General features: G+C 40.7%; 1 protein-coding gene across 1 annotated transcript in view; it reads left to right on the top strand.

Annotated features, from left to right (window-relative positions):
* The window catches only part of Wdr70 (WD repeat domain 70), a 266,830-nt gene that overhangs the window by 157,553 nt on the left and 91,285 nt on the right, over nt 1-17,992 (top strand). The gene's annotated exons all lie outside the window — the stretch shown is intronic.

Here is a 17,992-nt window from a genome sequence, read left to right as displayed (position 1 = left end):
ACTTACGTGGATTCTGGGGAATTGAACCTGGGTACTTAGGCTTCGCAGGCAAGTGCCTTAATTGCTAAGCCTTCTCTCCAGCCTCTGAAATGCTCTTGAACGGACATTTAGAAGTCTAAATCATCTAGGAGTATGATCCCTGAAATCAGTCAAATAAACTAATTGGTTCCCATATTTTAAAAAAGTAGCCTTCCATTTTAAATCTCACCATTTTACAAGTGAAGAGTGCTTTGCCCCTGTTTGGACATTGGTGATGTTGAATTTGCCCAGACTCTGCAGGTTTATCTGTTAGTGTCATAACATTGGCTTAAGCTGTTGGACAGGGAAGAGATGATTCAAATAGTGAAATAATGCAGTGATCCGATGTCCGTCTCCCTTTTCTACCAGGTTTCCCCATGCCAACCTCCAGGCTCGCTCGCCTCTGTTAAGCCTTGTCACACCTGGGGGCTTTTATACTTGTTAACCCTGGTTCCGGTGGGCTTTTGCCATAGTTCCGGGTCTGGGTGTGTTTTCTAATTCTGGCTGCCAGTAAAATGTCATTTCAACAAACCAAATGTGATGTAGTAGAGAACATAAATTAAGAAGGATGGTTCTAGAACCAAACTGTCTACTAGATATGATATGGGAACTTGGGTATCCTTGAGAGTGATAGAGCCTTTCTTGGCTCTTGGGTGAGCAGTAACTATGGAGCCTGATACTCACAGTCACATAAAACTTCCACTAGATAATGGCCTCCAGCTTCTTGTCTTATGAATTCAAAGAATGATATTTACAGACCATAGAGGGTTAATTTTAGAAATATTTCATTACAGAAATTATAGATAGAACTTAAGAGAAGCAAGGAATGCAGAGCTCTTTCCCAAAAGGAGGCAAGAAGGGGATTTTGGAAAATGGAAAATCCTACCTAGAGTTTCAGGTTGGGGTCTTCTATGAGATCAGTTGAGGGTGAAACTGGTTAGTCCAGCCCCGATGCCAGGTTGCTAGGTTAAGGGCTTTTCTAGGAAAGAGGGTAATCAGGAAAGGAAACTATCCTTCTTATCTCCTCTAGGAAAAGGGACCTCCTTCAGGGAAGAAGAGGTCTAGGGAGGGAGCCCTTTTGGCAGAACGATGTAGGGGAAAACCAGACCCTCCCTTACCGGCCCAGCACTTTTCTCTCCTTCAGCCATTTTTAGTACTTGCAGCCTGTGTACCCCAAACTGTGCCCTCGCTCTCTCCTGTTGCTGAGTCTCTATCACTTGGCCTTGTTTTGTTTCTTCTTAACACTCATTACCGGCTATTTCATTCGTTCCCTTATTGATTCTGTCTGCCATGTGAGGACGGGGTAGAGGAGCAGAGAGTGGCTCCCTAAAGCCAGCCCCTCCCCATGAAGAGAAAGGGAGCACTGAGCCAAGAGTTTTCAGGTTTCTTCCTATAGTTACAAATCAGAATGATAAGCTAGCTTCCTTTTCAAGGGAAAAGTGAACAAGGGAGTGGGGAGAGGTTGGGTAGGAAGATACCAGTTCACATTAGGGCCTTGCATGACATGCAGAGGAGTTGATACTTTTCAGACGGTTATAAGAAGCAATGAATGGATTTGAGGAAAAGAAAGAAATGACATGATTCAGGTTTCCTTTTTGAAAGACTCATGCTGGCCATTTCTTCATAGAGAGTAGCTAAAGAAAGAGAGAAAGGTGGAAATGGGGAGAATAGTTAGGGGCTATGCAGTTTCCTAGATGAAAAATGGTAGTGGCAGATGTTTGCATTCTGAGGAATTTTTGAAGCTAAGGCTGACAAATGGGTATTCAATGAAGGGCTTATTTTTTTCCCCACAGTATTTTATTTATTTATTTATTTTTGCTTTTTCCTTTCTGGTTTGGCAAAACAGCTTTAGTTTTCTTTTTCTTACAAATTTTTATTAACAACTTCCGTGATTATAAAGAATATCCCATGGTAATGCCCTCCCTCCCCCCACTTTCCCCTTCAACACTCCATTCTCCATCATATTCCCTCCCCATCTCAGTCAGTCTCTCTCTTATTTTGATGTCATCATCTTTTCCTCCTATTATGATGGTGTTATGTAGGTAGTGTCAGGCATCCCACAATACTTTATTTATTTATTTATTTTGATGTAGGGTACAGCTCTAGCCCAGGCTGACCTGGAATTCACTATGTAATCTCAAGGTGGCCTCCAACTCAGTCATTCCACTTCTGCCTCCTGGGTGCTGGGATTAAAGGTGTGGTCTACCATGCCTGGCCATTCCACAGTATTTTAAATTATGGCTTGATGTTTGAGATAGGATCTTATATACTCCAGGCTGGCCTGGGACTCACAGTGCAGCTTAGCCTCTTGCATGCTGGGATCACAAATTGTGCCTTCTTTTTCTTTTCTTTTCTTTTCTTTTCTTTTCTTTTCTTTTCTTTTTTCTTTTTCCAGGGTAGGATCTCACTTTAGCTCATGCTGACCTGGAATTCACTCTGTAGTCTCAGATTGGGCTTAAACTCATAGCGATCCTCCTACCTCTGCTTCCCTCATGCTGGGATTAAAGGTGTGTGCCACCACACACGGCTTGTTTTTTCTTTTTAAAAAAGTTGTACATTGGTTCAAGATAAAGGACTTAATTTGGAAAATGATTTTTTGTGGGGGCGTGTTTTGAGGTAGTTGAGGTAGGGTCTTGCTGTAGCCCATCCTGACCTGGAATTCACAATGTAGTCTCAGGCTGGCCTCAGACTCACAATAATCCTCCTAGCTCAGCCTTCTGAGTGCTGAGATTAAAGACATGTGTCACCATGCCTGGAGGAGGGAGGGAGAGAACAAAGAACGAGAATGAGAATGAGAGAATATAAGAATGAATTCCAGGTACATGTACCACTTTGAGTATCAGCCTTTACATGGGTACTAGGGAATCAATCAGGTTGTTAGGCTTTATGGGCAGGTGCTTTAAATGCTGTGCCATTTCTACAACCTTGAGTCTATATTAAAAATTTGGTCGGGGGGGGGGTGCTGGAGAGATGGCTTAGTGGTTAAGGTGGTTGTCTACAAAGCCAAAGGATCCTGGTTTGATTCTACAGGACCCACATAAGCCAGATGCACAAGGGGCTCTTGCATCTGGAATTTATTTGAAGTGGCTGGAGGCCCTGGCGTGCTGCTCATTCTCTCTCTCTTTTTGCCTCTTTGTCTCTCTCAAATAATAGATAGGTAAATAAATAAATAAATAAATAAGGTGTATGTCACCATGCCTGGCATCCAATCTTTAAAATCTCTTTAAGTGTTTATTTTAATTTATTTATTAGAGAAGGGGGTGGGGAGAAAATGGGCACACCAGGGCCTCTAGCCACTGCAAATGAACTCCAGACACATGTGCCACCATATGCTTCTGGCTTATGTTGGACCCTGGGTCCTTAGGCTTCACAGACAAGCGCCTTAACTGCTGAACCATCTCTCTAACCCTAAAAAAATATTTATTTATTTGCAAGGAGAGAGTGCTGCAAAGGGCCTCTAGCCACTGCGGACAAACTCAAGATGCTTGTCCACTCTGTGCTTTATGTGGGTCCTGGGGAATCAAACCCAAGCCTTTAGGCTTTGCAAGGAAGCACCTTAACTGCTGAGCCATCTCTCTACCTGGAAAATGATTCTATAAAATGGATTTGCCCATCCCCTGTCATGTTACTAACTTTCTAATAGTAAGTAGACTCTTGGGAGTTGAAAATTTGGAATGGTGGAAAAATTGCTTTGATTTTGTGTTATCTTAACTAATTAAAAATATTTATTTATTTATTTGAGAGAGAGAAGGAGGCAAATAGAAAGAATGGGCACACCCAGGCCTCTAGCCACTGCAGATGAATTCCAGAGGCATGTGCCACTTTGTGCATCTGGCTTTACATGGGTGGGTACTGGGGAATTGAAACTGGGTCATTAGGCTTGGTAGGCAAACACCTTACCCAATGAGCAAACTTTCCAGCCCCTATCTTAGCTAATTTTGGACAGTTAATTTAATCTTTTTATTTATTTATTTTTTTGGTTGTTCGTTTTGGTTTTTGGAGCTGAGGTAGGGTCTCACTCTAGTCCAGGCTAACCTGGAATTCATTCTTTAGTCTCAGGCTGGCCTCATTCATGGCAGTCCTCCTACTTCTGCCTCCCAAGTGCAAGTGCTAGGATTAAAGGCTGTTAACATAATTTTAATTAATGTATCAATTAGCAATATGAAGTAATTAAGCTCTGATACTTAGAAAAGAAGCATTTTTAATAACACGAGTAAAGGCATTAGTCTAGGCAGGGCTACTAATGTTGTCTAGCACGGGCAGACTCTGCAGGATGGCTGTGGTCTTTAGAAAGCCTATATAAGGGTTGCCTCTCTGTAGTAGAGGTATTTCCTGAGCCATGTTTCTCAGCTTCAGGACAGCTATGATTTATTTTGTAAGCTGACAAGGCCAAACATTACTGTTTTAAGCATTATAAACAAAATAGTAAATGTTAAATGTTCATTTAATAGAGTCACTAGTAGGGATTTTATATACAGAAAGCAAAGTCTGAGCCAAAAATGTGAAGCAGTCTCTGGTCTGCATGCATTCTTTTGAACCTCCTGTTTGATTCATTGCAACTGGAGGAGTGATGTAACCGTGATAAGCTAGCTCTAAAATGCTTATTGCTTAGTGAGTCTTGTCTTGCTTTGTTTTCCTCCTGCTAATTACTCAAGCCGTAGTAATTGTCCACATTTTTGAAACATCTCAAAAATTTTTATCTTTGTTCATTTGAGTTAAATTAAAGGGCATTATAATAGTATGTTAAACCTCAACAGTTCAGCATGTTGTAAATAATTACTAATTTTGTTGTCAGAATTTTTTGTGGCTTTTTTCTCTTACAAAGTAAGAAAGGGCTAAATTCTAATACAGACTTATTTTTCAGGTTATTATCTAGGTTTATTACAGTTATTTGTAGAAAAAAAATTTATTCTGAGAAATCTGATAAAGAACTTTCCTCTTTGCCACCAAAGTTTTCCTCAGGTGGAAAGCCAGATGCTGCCCTGGTAGCAGAGTGCAGCTCACCTTTCTTCTGAAAGTAGTTCTTAGAGGTGTTCCGCCTGAGGATAAAGCAGATGCTTACGCTTTTAAATCTTTATTTATTTATGAGAGAGAGAGAGAGAGAGAGAGAGAAAGGCAGATGGGGTGGGGGTGGAGAGAATGGGCGTGCCAGGGCCTCTAGCCACTGCAAACAAATTCTAGACTCATTTTGTTCATCTGGCAATTCTGGTCCTGGGGAATCAAACCTGGGTCCTTTGGCTTTGCTGGCAAACACCTTAGATGTTTACATTTTAAAAATATTTATTTACTTGCGATGACACACACACACACACACACACACACACACACACACACACACACACACACACACACACACACCCCGGGAGGGAGGGAGGGAGGAATGGAGAGAGAGAGAGAGAGAGAAAGGGGGAGGGAAGAGAAGAGAAGGGAGGGGAAGGGAAGGGAAGTAAAAATGGGTATATCAAGACCTCTTGCTGCTGCAAATGCACTCCAGATACATGTGCCATTTGTGTATCTGGGCAATGTGGATACTGGGGATTTGAGCCTGGGCTAAACCTGGGCTAGCAGGCTTTTGCAAGCAAATGCCTTTAACCACTGACTCATCTCTCCAGCCCCTAAAAGCTGTATATTTTTAATCACAGAAAATTACATTTTACCTGGTGTCCAAATACAGACCTATGTTTGTGCAAATATAGATACATAACACTGAAGAAGATGGAACTGACGGTATGCTCAGTGTTAGAGCCTGCTCTTAGTGAGCGCAAGGCCCTGTTCTGTCCCCAACAGCAGGAAGTCAAGCACAAACTTTGAAAACTTTTGCAATACGCAGTGTAAGTCAATGTTTTTATTCTACTCTATTCTAGTTCTTAAAGTGGTGATTATCTGTTAAATTGATTTTATGACCCATTGAGTTAGAGCCAGAGTTTGAATAGCACTTCTGAAGACTGCTTGAGTGTTGCCTTGTGAAGTAGGTTAGCTAATATTCAGCCTTTTCAAAAGGTGACTGAAGCCTACACTTAGAAAAAGAAGTTGGACTGAAGAGGCAAAGACAGAAGAAAGGGCTTGGGCACCAGAGGAGCAGAAACCAGCATGAAGAGACCTTGAGTCTGGAAGAAGGAGTACAATATTGTTTAGATGTTTGGAATTAGAAGTAGATGAATGTAAAAGATGACTTTACTGCTTTGGGATTTTGCCTAAGCTCTTGAAGACTTCTGGTATGACATCAGAAATCACTTGAGGTTAAGTTGTGCTTGGTTGTTAGCATCTTGAGAGGCTACCAAATTTAGTTTGTGAATTGCCTACAATTCACTCCCAGGAATCTCTTCTGTACCAATCCAGGCCAATTTCTTTAAGTAAATCAATATCCCAAAGTTTATTTGTTTGTATACTGTTTTCATAATTATTACCATCACTACACATCAACTTATTGTTTGGTTCATTGTTAAATTGAATTTATTTTACAATTCTAACTACTTATTACAATTGAGGTGACACTCACTTAACATAAAATTAGCCATTTAAAATAAACATTTCAGTGGTATTTAGTGTATTCACAGTGTTGTGCAACTGCCACCTGTCTTTAGTCTACTTTCAAAACAAAATATTTTATTTTTATTTACTTATAAGAGAGAAAGGAAGGGAGGGAGGGAGAGAATGGGCATGCCAGGGCCTCTAGTCTCTGCAAACAAACTCCAGACATATGTGCCACCATGGGCATCTGGCTTAACATGGGTTCTGGGGAAGTGAACCTGGTCCTTAGGCTTTGCAGGCAAGGGCCTTAACCACTAAGCCATCTCTCTAGCTCTCAAAACAGTTTTATTGGTGTGTAAGTCATCCTATAGCTATCCTACCCTCTTCGTCCTGAAGAAAACATTGTAATGATTTTAAACATGTACTAAAAACAAAGCAATTTCAAATATCAACTGGATATCATTGTCAGCTACGTCTTTGAGTAAGGGATTTTTCCATGTTAAGAAGGCTTTTTGAGGCTTGAGAGATAGATGACTTAGTGGTTAAGGCCCTTGCCTGCAAAGCCAAAGGACCAAGGTTGAATTCCCAGTACCCTCATAAAGCCAGATGCACAAGGTGGCATATGCATCTGATGTTTGTTTATAGTGGCTAGAAGTTCTGGTATGCCCATTCTCTTTCTCATAAAATAAATAAAAATAAAATAGAAAATAATGTTTGTACATTATCTGCATGTGTGAAAATAGCAGTTATCTCCATTATTTTGTATAGTTGATGAATGTTAATTAAAAAGGATATTAGCATATATTATGGAGATATTAAAGACAGGTCACTACTTGGGCACTGTGGTGCACTCTTGTAATCCCAGCATTTGGGAGATAGAGGCAGGAGGATCATGCATTCAAGTCCAGCCTTACCTACATAGAGAGTTCAAAGTCACTCTATCTCACCACCCCTCCAGTAAAATGATAAATTAGCACTAAGTCAAGACTTTCTGCTTGGTAAAGTCAGAACTATTGGAAGAGGTTTTAAAAACAAAAAGTTTAGATCCATTGATATTTAATACTATTTGTTCTACATTTAACTACATCTTGGTATAGCTCTAGCCATCCTTGTTTCAATTCCTCCCCCCCTTCCTCCCTCCCTCTCTCCTTTTCTTCCTTCCTCCTTCCCTTCTTTCCTTCCTTTCTTCCTTCCTTCCTGTTATTGATAACTTCCATAATATGGACAATAAACCATGATAATTCCCTCCCTCCCACTTTCTCCATCACAGTTCTACTCTCCATCATATCCCCTCCCCCTCTCAATCAGTCTCACTTTTATTTTGATGTCATCATCTTTTCCTCTTATTATAATGGTCTGTGTAGATAGTGTCAGACACTGTGAGGTCATGGATATCTAGGCCATTTTATGTCTGGAAGAGTGCATTGTAATGAGTCCTATCCTTCCTTTGGTGCTTATATTTTTTCTGCAATTCTGCAATGGACCCTGAGCCTTGGAAGGTGTGATAGAGATGTTTCAGTGCTGAGCACTCCTCTGTCACTTTTTCTTAGCACTTTGTACCTTTTGAGTCATCACAGAAGTCACTGCCATCTGAAAAGAGAAGTTTCTCTCACCAAATTTAGAGTAGAATTAATATATGGGTATGAACATTAAGAAAAGTGCTTACCAGGAGGTTTGGTGAGCATAGTGTATACACTTAACCAGATGACAGCAAGCATTATACCACTAGGACTCATGACTTCCCCTGTCATTATTACAACTCTTCATTAAAGAGATCGCCTACTGTTTTCAGAATCTTGTATGACTGAGTTCCATGGAGTCAGAGAACTGTTTTGCTAGATTCAGTAATTGTAATTTTCATTATTATCTTTGATCATACAAAATTACATGTTTACCAAATATGCTTTGAGGGTTTTAAAGAGAAAATAGAGACACTACTTTCAAATAATATACCTTTGTTGTAATAGTCAATAAATAAGTGGGTCATATTAAAGTTTAAATTGGTTTAAATGCTCTAGTACTTGAGAAGCACTGTTAATATTAGCTATCCTTATAAATATTCCAGACTATCTTAGTGTAGTTCATTTTTTGGGGGGGGGTACTTCATTAAGCTCTCAAAAGGTAGCTCTGAAAGGATAGAAAGAATGCTTTGCTTCTCAAGACTCAGTTTTGCATCTGAAGAATGACCTTCTTCTCTACCTGATACAAGACTCACGTAAGATAGTTTCTGTAGAAGTGCACAGGACAATGACTCATACTTAGCTGGTTATTAGTAAGTACACTCGTTGATCTAACAGTCATATTCACTGTCTTGTTAATGTGTAATGGAACTGCAGCATGACAGTTTGCCCAAAGAAATCAGCTGGCTTTGTTTGAATGTGACATTCGAGCTTTATTGGAGCCTTTACCACCGTCCCAGCCCCACCTACCTCAACATTAACGGTGATGGCAAGACTGGTCATGATAATAATATTTATTCTTATAATAGCTCTTAACACTATCCATCTACTTTGTAGCAGGAATTATTCCAAATGTTTTCAGCGTAGTTGCTTTTCACACCTGTGTAACCTTAGTATTCTTTTGGGTAAAGAAGTTTGAGTAATTAACCCAAGAACACACAGGATTTCTCCTAGGCAGTCTGATGCCAGAACCCTTACTTTATTATTATTATTTGAGGTAGGGTTTCACTCTAGCCCAGGCTGACCTAGAATTCACTATATAATCTCAGGATAGCCTTGAACTCATGGCAATCATCCTACCTCTGCCTCCCGAGTGCTGGGAGTGCGCCACGCCTGGCCAGAACCATTACTTTTAGATGTGGTCTCTAGGGACTCTCAGGGAATAAGGTCCTGTTATTCTGCTCATCTGTAGAGCTGGCTACAAGGAAGAGGCTGAAGGACTCTTCCTCTAGAGGAAATGCATGTTTACAAAGCCATATTTGTCTGATGGAGGATCTAAGTTTCATAGAAAAATCCTATTACTCATACAGGCAAGGTGGCTTAGCAGCTAAGGTGCTTGCATGCAAAGCCTACCTACCTATGTTTGATTCCCCAGTACCCATGTAAAGCCAGATGCATAGTGGCACACACATCTGGAGTTCATTTGCAGCAGCTAGAGGCCTTAGCATGCCTGTTATTTCTATCTCTGTGTCTCTCTTCTCTCTCTCTCTCTCTCTGCTTGCAAATAAATTTTAAAAAAAGAAAGAAAAGCCGGGCGTGGTGGCGCACGCCTTTAATCTCAGCACTCGGGAGGCAGAGGTAGGAGGATCGCTGTGAGTTCAAGGCCAGCCTGAGACTACAGAGTGAATTCCAGGTCAGCCTGGGCTAGAGTGAGACCCTACCTCAAAAAACCAAAAAGAAAAAAAAAGAAAGAAAAATCCAGGTTGGAGTGATGGCTTGGCTTACTGGTTAAGGCGTTTGCCTGCAAAGCCAAAGGATTCTGGCTTGATGTCTCCAGGACCCATGTAAACCAGATGCACAAGGGGGTGCATGCATCTGGAGTTCGTTTGCAGTGGCTGGAGGCCCTGGCATGCACATTCTGTCTCTCTCTCTCTCAAATAAATAAATAAAATATATTTAAAAGAAAGAAAGCAAGAAAAATCCAGTTTCTTACCTGTTGACCCACAGAGGATCAGCAAAGGTAATTGTAAGGGAATTAAGGAAAGACGATTATAGTAAGGAGATAGTCATACTTAGTGAGAATAAAAACGGAGTGAAAATTGAAAAGGAGAACAATTAGTCTAGATTCAAGTAGTTAGGCAAGGAGTTCGTACCAGAGGCTTTCACCCGTCACCTGTATTTTTCACGTGCTGTCACTTCCATTGAAAGTGCTTCTAAATTTTGTGTCTTGTTTCCCATAAGGAAATGTGGCAGGTCCACCTGCATTGAAGGCCATGATTCATTCTGTACTCTGTTTATGGTTGTATTTTATTACAAAGCAAGATTACAGAAATGGCACAAAAATAAAATATTTTGCAAAGTTGAAGTGGTCATAACAAGTTAAATTGTTGTTGACTAGATCTAGTAGCCCAGTGACATTTTGCTGTTTTTATTTTTAAATCGCAGGAGATTTGCCTGTAAACCGCTCAGTAGCAGAGAAAGCCTCCAAAGGCTGTGAGTTAGAACATGTGGGGGCGCTAAAGATACTTGGACGCTTTCTCATATAAAATGTGTCTCAGGGAAAGATGTTTTAGACATTTCATTGCAATATTAGTTTGAAGTTTAACAAAATACATGATAATTAGTATTTTTGTGTTGAGAAATTGAGAATGCTTTTGTTAGAGAAAATAAGCCAAAAAAATTCTGTTGTATTTCAACATTCACCTTCTTAGAAAGTGCACTTCTTGATTAAACTAAATCATGCAGATGGTTCCTGATTTATGATAGTTCAATATAAGATTATTTGTATTTTACTATGGTATGAGTATGAGTACTTAGAATCCAAGCATTTTATATTGTCCTGGGCTGGCAAAAGGTGTTATTGGTATGGTATACTCTTGATAATGGACAACAGGAATGAGCACGCACCCTCTGCATTATATTGCGCTCATAAGCTATGATGTCTGGTAGATGAGATGTATTCACTAGAATTTTGATTAAAGATATTCTTAGGGCTGGAGAGATGGCTTAGTGGTTAAGGCATTTGCCTGCAAAGCCAATAGGGTCCTGGTTTGATTCTCCAGTACCCACGTAAGCCAGATGCACAAGGGGGCACATGCATCTGGAGTTCATTTACAGTGGCTGAAGGCCCTGGCATGCCCATTCTCTCCCTCTCTCTGTCTCTTTCTTTGTATCAAATAAATAAATAAATTTTTTTTTCTCAATTTTTATTAACATTTTCCATGATTATAAAAAAATATCCCATGGTAATATCCTCCCTCACCCCCACCCCCCACGTTCCCCTTTGAAATTCCATTCTCCATCTTATCCCCTCCCCAACTCAATCAGTCTTTTATTTTGATGTCATGATCTTTTCCTCCTCTTATGATGGTCTTGTGTAGGCAGTGTCAGGCACTATGAGGTCATGGATATCCAGGCCATTTTATGTTTGGAGGGAACACATTGTAAGGAGTCCTACCCTTCCTTTGGCTCTTACATTCTTTCCGCCACTTCTTCCGCATTAGACCCTGAGCCTTGGTAGGTGTGATCAAGATGTTACTCAGTACTGCAGTCACTTCTTTCCAGCACTGTGATACCTTCTGAGTCATCCCAAGGTCACTGCCCTCTGAAAAGAGAAGATTCTCTACCCAAAGTGAGAGTAGCATTAATATAAGGGTATAAATATTAAGAGAAGTGCTTACTGGGCAGCTTGATAAGCATAGTTTATACATTTTCCAGACAGCAGCAGATGTTACACCCCTAGGGCTCATGACTACCCCTGTTTTAAGTTTTCAGTATCAGGGATATGTTCCCTCCCTTGGAGTGGGCCTCCAGTCTAATTGGAGGGCAGTTGATTTCTACCATGAAGGATGTGCCACTATTGCACCCGTTGGCTCATTTGGCCTGGTTGGCCAAATATAAGGCTTGCAGTGTCCATTGTTGAGTATCTTCACTGGTGGTATCTCTTTCTCCCATTGAACTACATGTAGAATGGCTTTTTCCAGCTTTCTGTCAGCTGGTCTACATGGAGGAGGTTATCAGCTCAGTTCCAGTAGGATTTCTCAGTGGCCTTGCAGCCCAACTATGTGGAGTCTTCAGCAATAGGGTCTTACCATCTATTCCTGGTGAGAATCCAAGGGCCTCGGCAATGGCCTATAATGTTTTGGGGGCATCAGGGACCTCCCTGGCTAACAACTCACTGGAGGTATCCCATACCTGGCACTGAAAATTTTATTACAATGATCTATGGCTCCTGAGTGTTCCATTGTCCAAAACTGGAGGATTCCAGATGGTTTATTTGCATCCTCTTAGATTTTGACTAGCCCTCTCTCCACCTTTCCTTTACTCAATCTCTTCCCCTGACCTCACTTTGGGCCTTTTTACCCTTATTGATCTATTCTTCTACTTACATATATACAATACTAACCTATTAAGTACCCACCTTCCTTCCTTTCTCTTCCCTTTATATCTCCTTTTTAACTTACTGGCCTCTGCTACTGAGGTTTTTCCTTCTCACGCAGAAGCCCAGTCATCTGTAGCTAGGATCCACATATGAGGGAGAACATGTGGCGCTTGGCTTTCTGGGCCTTGGTTACCTCACTTAGTATAATCCTTTCCAGATCCGTCCATTTTCCTGCAAATTTCATAACTTCATTTTTCTTTACCACTGAGTAGAACTCCAGTGTATAAATGTGCCATAACTTCATTATCCACTCATCAGTTGAGGGACATCTAGGCTGGTTCTATTTCCCAGCTATTACGAATTGAGCGGCAATAAACATGATTGAGCATGTACTTCTAAGGAAATGGGATGAGTTCTTAGGATATATGCCTAGGAGTGCTATAGCTGAGTTATATGGTAGATCAATTTTTAGCTATCTTAGGAACCTCCACACTCATTTCCACAATGGCTGGACCAGATTGCATTCTCACCAACAGTGTAGAAGGGTTCCTCTTTTTCCTCATCCTCGCCAGCATTTATGATCATAAAATATATTAAAAATTTTTTTAAGTTCAGTTTTATTTATTTATTTGAGAGTGACCAAGAAAGAGGCGGAGATACAGAGAGAGAGAGAGAGAGAGAGAGAGAGAGAGAGAGAGAGAGAGAGGTGCGCAAAATGAGCATGCCAGGGCCTCCAGCCACTGCAAACAAACTCCAGATGCGTGCGTCCCCTTGTGCATCTGGCTCACGTGGGTTCTGGGGAATCGAGCCTTGAACCAGGGTCCTTAGGCTTCACAGGCAAGCACTTAACCGCTAAGCCATATCTCCAGCCCAATAAAATATATTTTTAAAAGAGATATTTTAACTTACTATAGTTTTAGTGGAGTCTAGCTCCATCATAAATTAAAGAGCATTTTGTACAAGCTGTGTCTGTTATATTCAAGTTTGATAGTGATTAGTATTTGCTGTGGAGTTCTTCATTAACAAAGACAAAATGTTTCTGTTTGATCCTACAGGAGAGTTTCTTCCAGTGTTTTAGCATCTATTTTGTGATTTTCAGTTATTTGCTTCTACTTTGTAAGCCACAAAAAACTAGGGGTACATTGAATATATTTCGTTAAACCAATGTGTTTACCCCTTTTTCCCCAAAAGATTTGCTATCTTCCATTGTAACATTGTGGGAAGGTGAGTATTGACAAGAAAGTCTGTTTCTTTTCCTTTTGTTCAGTGGCTTTAAGCAAGAGAGAAATCTGATCAGCATTGTTTCTAAATATTCTTTTTGGTCTATACGAACATGTTATCCACTGAGCCATCTTCTTGGGCCCTAGTAATCTCTTCTTTCTTTTCTTTTTACTTTTTTTTTTTTAATTTCTGGCTACAATTGAGTACTCCATATATATTTATATATCAAAGTTTGACTGTAACATCTTTCTATCTCTGGGACTGATACTGTAAGGTTTTTTTTTTTTGAGGCATGGCTATTTTTCAGCACTTTGAGTTGTAACGTGATTTAATACGTATATCATATCAGGGTAATGAGTGTGTCTGAGTCACTTCAGTGTGGTAGTTAATAATGTGAGCTCTGGACATGTGCCTAGAATCAAGCCTGAGTTCTGCTACCTCCCAGGTACAATAACAGCTATAAAATGAATAATAGTATTTACCCCAGTATTTGATAACTTTGTGGACACACACAGTTTTTTTTTTAAAGATTTTATTTATTTTTATTTACTTATTAGAGACAGAGAGAGGGAGGGAGAGAAAGAGAGAGAGAGAGTGAGAAGGGGCACGCCAGGGCCTCTAGCCACTACAAATGAACTCCAGACGCATATGCCCCCTTGTGCATCTGGCTAACATGGGACCTGGAGAATTGAACCGGGGTCCTTAGGCTTTGCAGGCATGCACCGCTTTAACTGATAAGCCATCTCTCCAGCCCACACACAAAGTTTTCAAAGCAGTACATGGCAGGTAATAATCTTTCAGTGTTAACTGTCACTTTATTTTGATTCTCTCATCAACTGAGATATTTCTTTTTTCATTAAATTTTGGAGTTCAGTGGAAGGGAAGAAAGGAAAGGGAAATGAAAGAAAGTATTAGTAGTAGTATGATTCCATCGTGACCTGCACCATATTGGTCCCACTAATATGTCATCATGGATGATGAAGGAGGGTAAAACAAACCCTTAAAATGATTTTCTCTGAACTCATTTTATATGTACATAAAACAGACATATTTGACCATAAAACAAACAAGTATCCAAGTGTCTTTTTTTTTTCTTTTTTAAAGGTAGGGTTTCACTCTAGCCCAGGTTGACCTGGAATTCACTATGGAGTCTCAGGGTGGCCTCGAACTCACAGTGATCCTCCTACCTCTGCCTTCTGAGTGCTGGGACTAAAGGTGTGAGTGAGTTGCCAGACCTTTCAAAAGTCTCTGCATTCTTCCTGCTGTACTCCCCCCCCTCCATATATCATTAACATTTCAGGCACCAACTAGTTCAAATGGAAAATAAACTGGACAATGATGAATTAAAAAGTATCAAAGGTTTCAGCTGGGGCCCAGGTGAAGGAGGTAGACACAGAGAACAATCAACCCGTATCAAACCAGATATCCAGAGACACAGAGGCCCCCAACACCTCAACACTGAAGTAGACCAAAAATGAACCCAATATGGCTCAGGGAAATTTGCGCAAGAAGGGGTGGAAAGAATGTCAGAGCCAGGCATGGTGGCGCGTGCCTTTAATCCCAGTACTCGGGAGGCAGAGGTAGGATGATTGCTGTGAGTTTGAGGCCACCCTGAGACTCCATAGTGAATTCCAGGTCAGCCTGGGCTAGAGTGAGACCCTACCTCGAATACCAAAAAAAAAAAAAAAAAAAAAAAAGAAGAAAGAAAGAAAAGAAAAAGAATGTCAGAGCCACACGTTGGGTCATGATATGCAGAGACATTTCCTCCTACCCAAAACTGTTGTTTAGCCCCACAATGCATGACCCATATACCCCAACGTGGAGGGGGGGCAAGGAGGAGGCTGACAATGGTACCAATTTGACTGTATTCACAGAGTACAAAAATAAAAAAAATAATTAAACAAAAAGTGTCAAAGGTACTGAAGATGCATTTTCCATGTGTTATAGATCTAGTCTACGCCCAGAGCTCATGAAGGGGATTGTTTCTGAAGACAAAGCTGTAGGCACAATGAGTGAGGTAGCGTTGGTGAGTAGAGGGAACTTTCCTCATGAGCTCTGTGCGTGGAGTTACACAGGAAACAGCCTAGAGGATCTCAGTGTGGGTGGCCTTACATGGCGACCTAGAGCCTCAGTATCCTACTTCACTGCATCCTGGTTTCTGTTTTATATGTTGTTTTATTATTTTTTTAAAATTAAAGCAAAATGAGGGATTCTCCTAATATTAGGATACTTAATACACCCCACAGACTGATCTAAACTTTTTATTTATCTTCTGCCAAAGGCCACTCACTTCTATCTGAAAATTTTAAGTAGTTTTTGTTTAAGTCAAAAACGGTGGGGTTTTGGGCTGTGAACCATTAGTACACTTCGGTACACTAGGAAATGCAGAGCCATAGGTTGCTATTGGCCTGTAGCAGACCCGGGGCACAGCCTTATTCTCCAAGAATGCTCTCTAGCACCTGACACCTTGCTGGCCACCCCTCAAAGTCAGAGCCATACCTATGGTAGAAATCTGCAATATTGAGTTGTTTTGTGGATAACAGTTCCCAAGTGGTTCAGTTTAGATTTGCAGTTTTAATTTATTTATATTTTCTTTTTTAAAAAAATTTATTTCTTTATTTGCAATGTGGGAGAATGAACGAATGAATGAATGAATGAATACGGGCATGCCAGGGTCTCCAAGTGCTGCAGAAGTACTCCAGACGCATGAGCCACTTTGTGTGTCTGGCTTTATGTGGGTACTGGGGAGTCAGACCCAGGTTGTTAGGCTTTGCAGACAAGCGCCTTAACTGATGAGCCATATTTTCAGCCCTTACTTACATTTTCTATTGGAATCTCTCAGATTGCTTTACCAGAATAGCATATAATCAGATATGGTGAAATCTTTGAAAGCCTGCTGGGCAAGGTGTTACATGGGAATACTGTGCTTATTCATGTAACTCTGCCCTTTGTAAGTCAAGAGTGTAGCTTTTTGCATGTGTGGATATACATGTCACTGTCCTTCTGAGACTCCCAATAGGTAAAACATTTTGGTCAATAACAGGTTTTCAAACACTGCTTTCTGGCATGCGTGATTAGTGTATATTATGCAGACACACCGACAGCATAGACTTGGAACCTACTTAGTCATTTTCCTGTGCACGGATCCGGATGGACTTTAGTATGTCAAATCAACTTTCCGGTCACCATACCTTTCCTCTTTTTTTAAAAAAATTTATTTATTTATTTATTTGAGAGCGACAGACACAGAGAGAAAGACAGATAGAGGGAAAGAGAGAGAATGGGCGCGCCAGGGCCTCCAGCCTCTGCAAATGAACTCCAGACGCGTGTGCCCCCTTGTGCATCTGGCTAACGTGGGACCTGGGGAACCGAGCCTCGAACCGGGGTCCTTAGGCTTCATAGGCAAGCGCTTAACCGCTAAGCCATCTCTCCAGCCCACCTTTCCTTTTTGTTTCAAGTCACAGTACCTTTCCTCACTCCCACCCTACTATGATTTTCTGAATTTTTGTTTCATTGGTGTCTATTGTAATGGTGCTTTTTTCATCTCTAATTTTATTAATTTGCGTCTCTTCCCTCTTTCTTTAGTCAGTTTTTGTTAAGGGTTTATCCTTTCAAGGAACCATCTCTTCATTTCACTGGTTCTTTATATTGTATGGCTTTTTTTTTTTTCTTTTTTTCCGAGGTAGGGTCTCACTGTATCTCAGGCTGACCTGGAATTCACTGTGTATTCTCAGGGTGGCCTCAAACTCATGGCAATCCTCCTACCTCTGCTTCCCCAGTGCTGGGATTAAAGGTGTGTGCTGCCATGCCCAGCCTATTTGTGTGACTTTTTTTTTTTTTTTGGTTTCCATTTCATCAATTTCTGCCCTGGTCTTTATTATTTCTTCACATCTACTGATTTTTGGTTTGCCTTGTTCTTCTTTTCTCAAGGCTTTAAGGGGTAGCATTAGGTTGTTTATTTGTGACCTCTCTAAATTAAAAAAAAATATTTTTATTTATTTGCAAGTATGTATATGTGTGTGTGTGTGTGTGTGAGAGAGAGAGAGAGAGGGAGGGAGGGAGGGAAGAAGGGAGCGAGCAAGCGAGCACATGGGGATACCAGGGTCTCTAGCCCCCACAAACAAACTCTAGTTGAATGTGTCACTTTGTGCATCTGGCCTTACGTGAGTGCTGGGGAATTGAACCCAGGCCAACAGACTTTGTAAGCAACTGCCTTTAACTGCTGAACCATCTCTCCTGCCCTCTCTAATTTCTTTAAAAAATATTATTTATTTATTTATTT

The sequence above is a fragment of the Jaculus jaculus genome, chromosome 13, assembly GCF_020740685.1.
Source record: "Jaculus jaculus isolate mJacJac1 chromosome 13, mJacJac1.mat.Y.cur, whole genome shotgun sequence".
NCBI classification, from domain to species: Eukaryota; Metazoa; Chordata; class Mammalia; order Rodentia; family Dipodidae; genus Jaculus; species Jaculus jaculus.
Note: the sequence above shows the minus strand (reverse complement) of the source record. Positions and strands in the feature narration are given on the sequence as shown.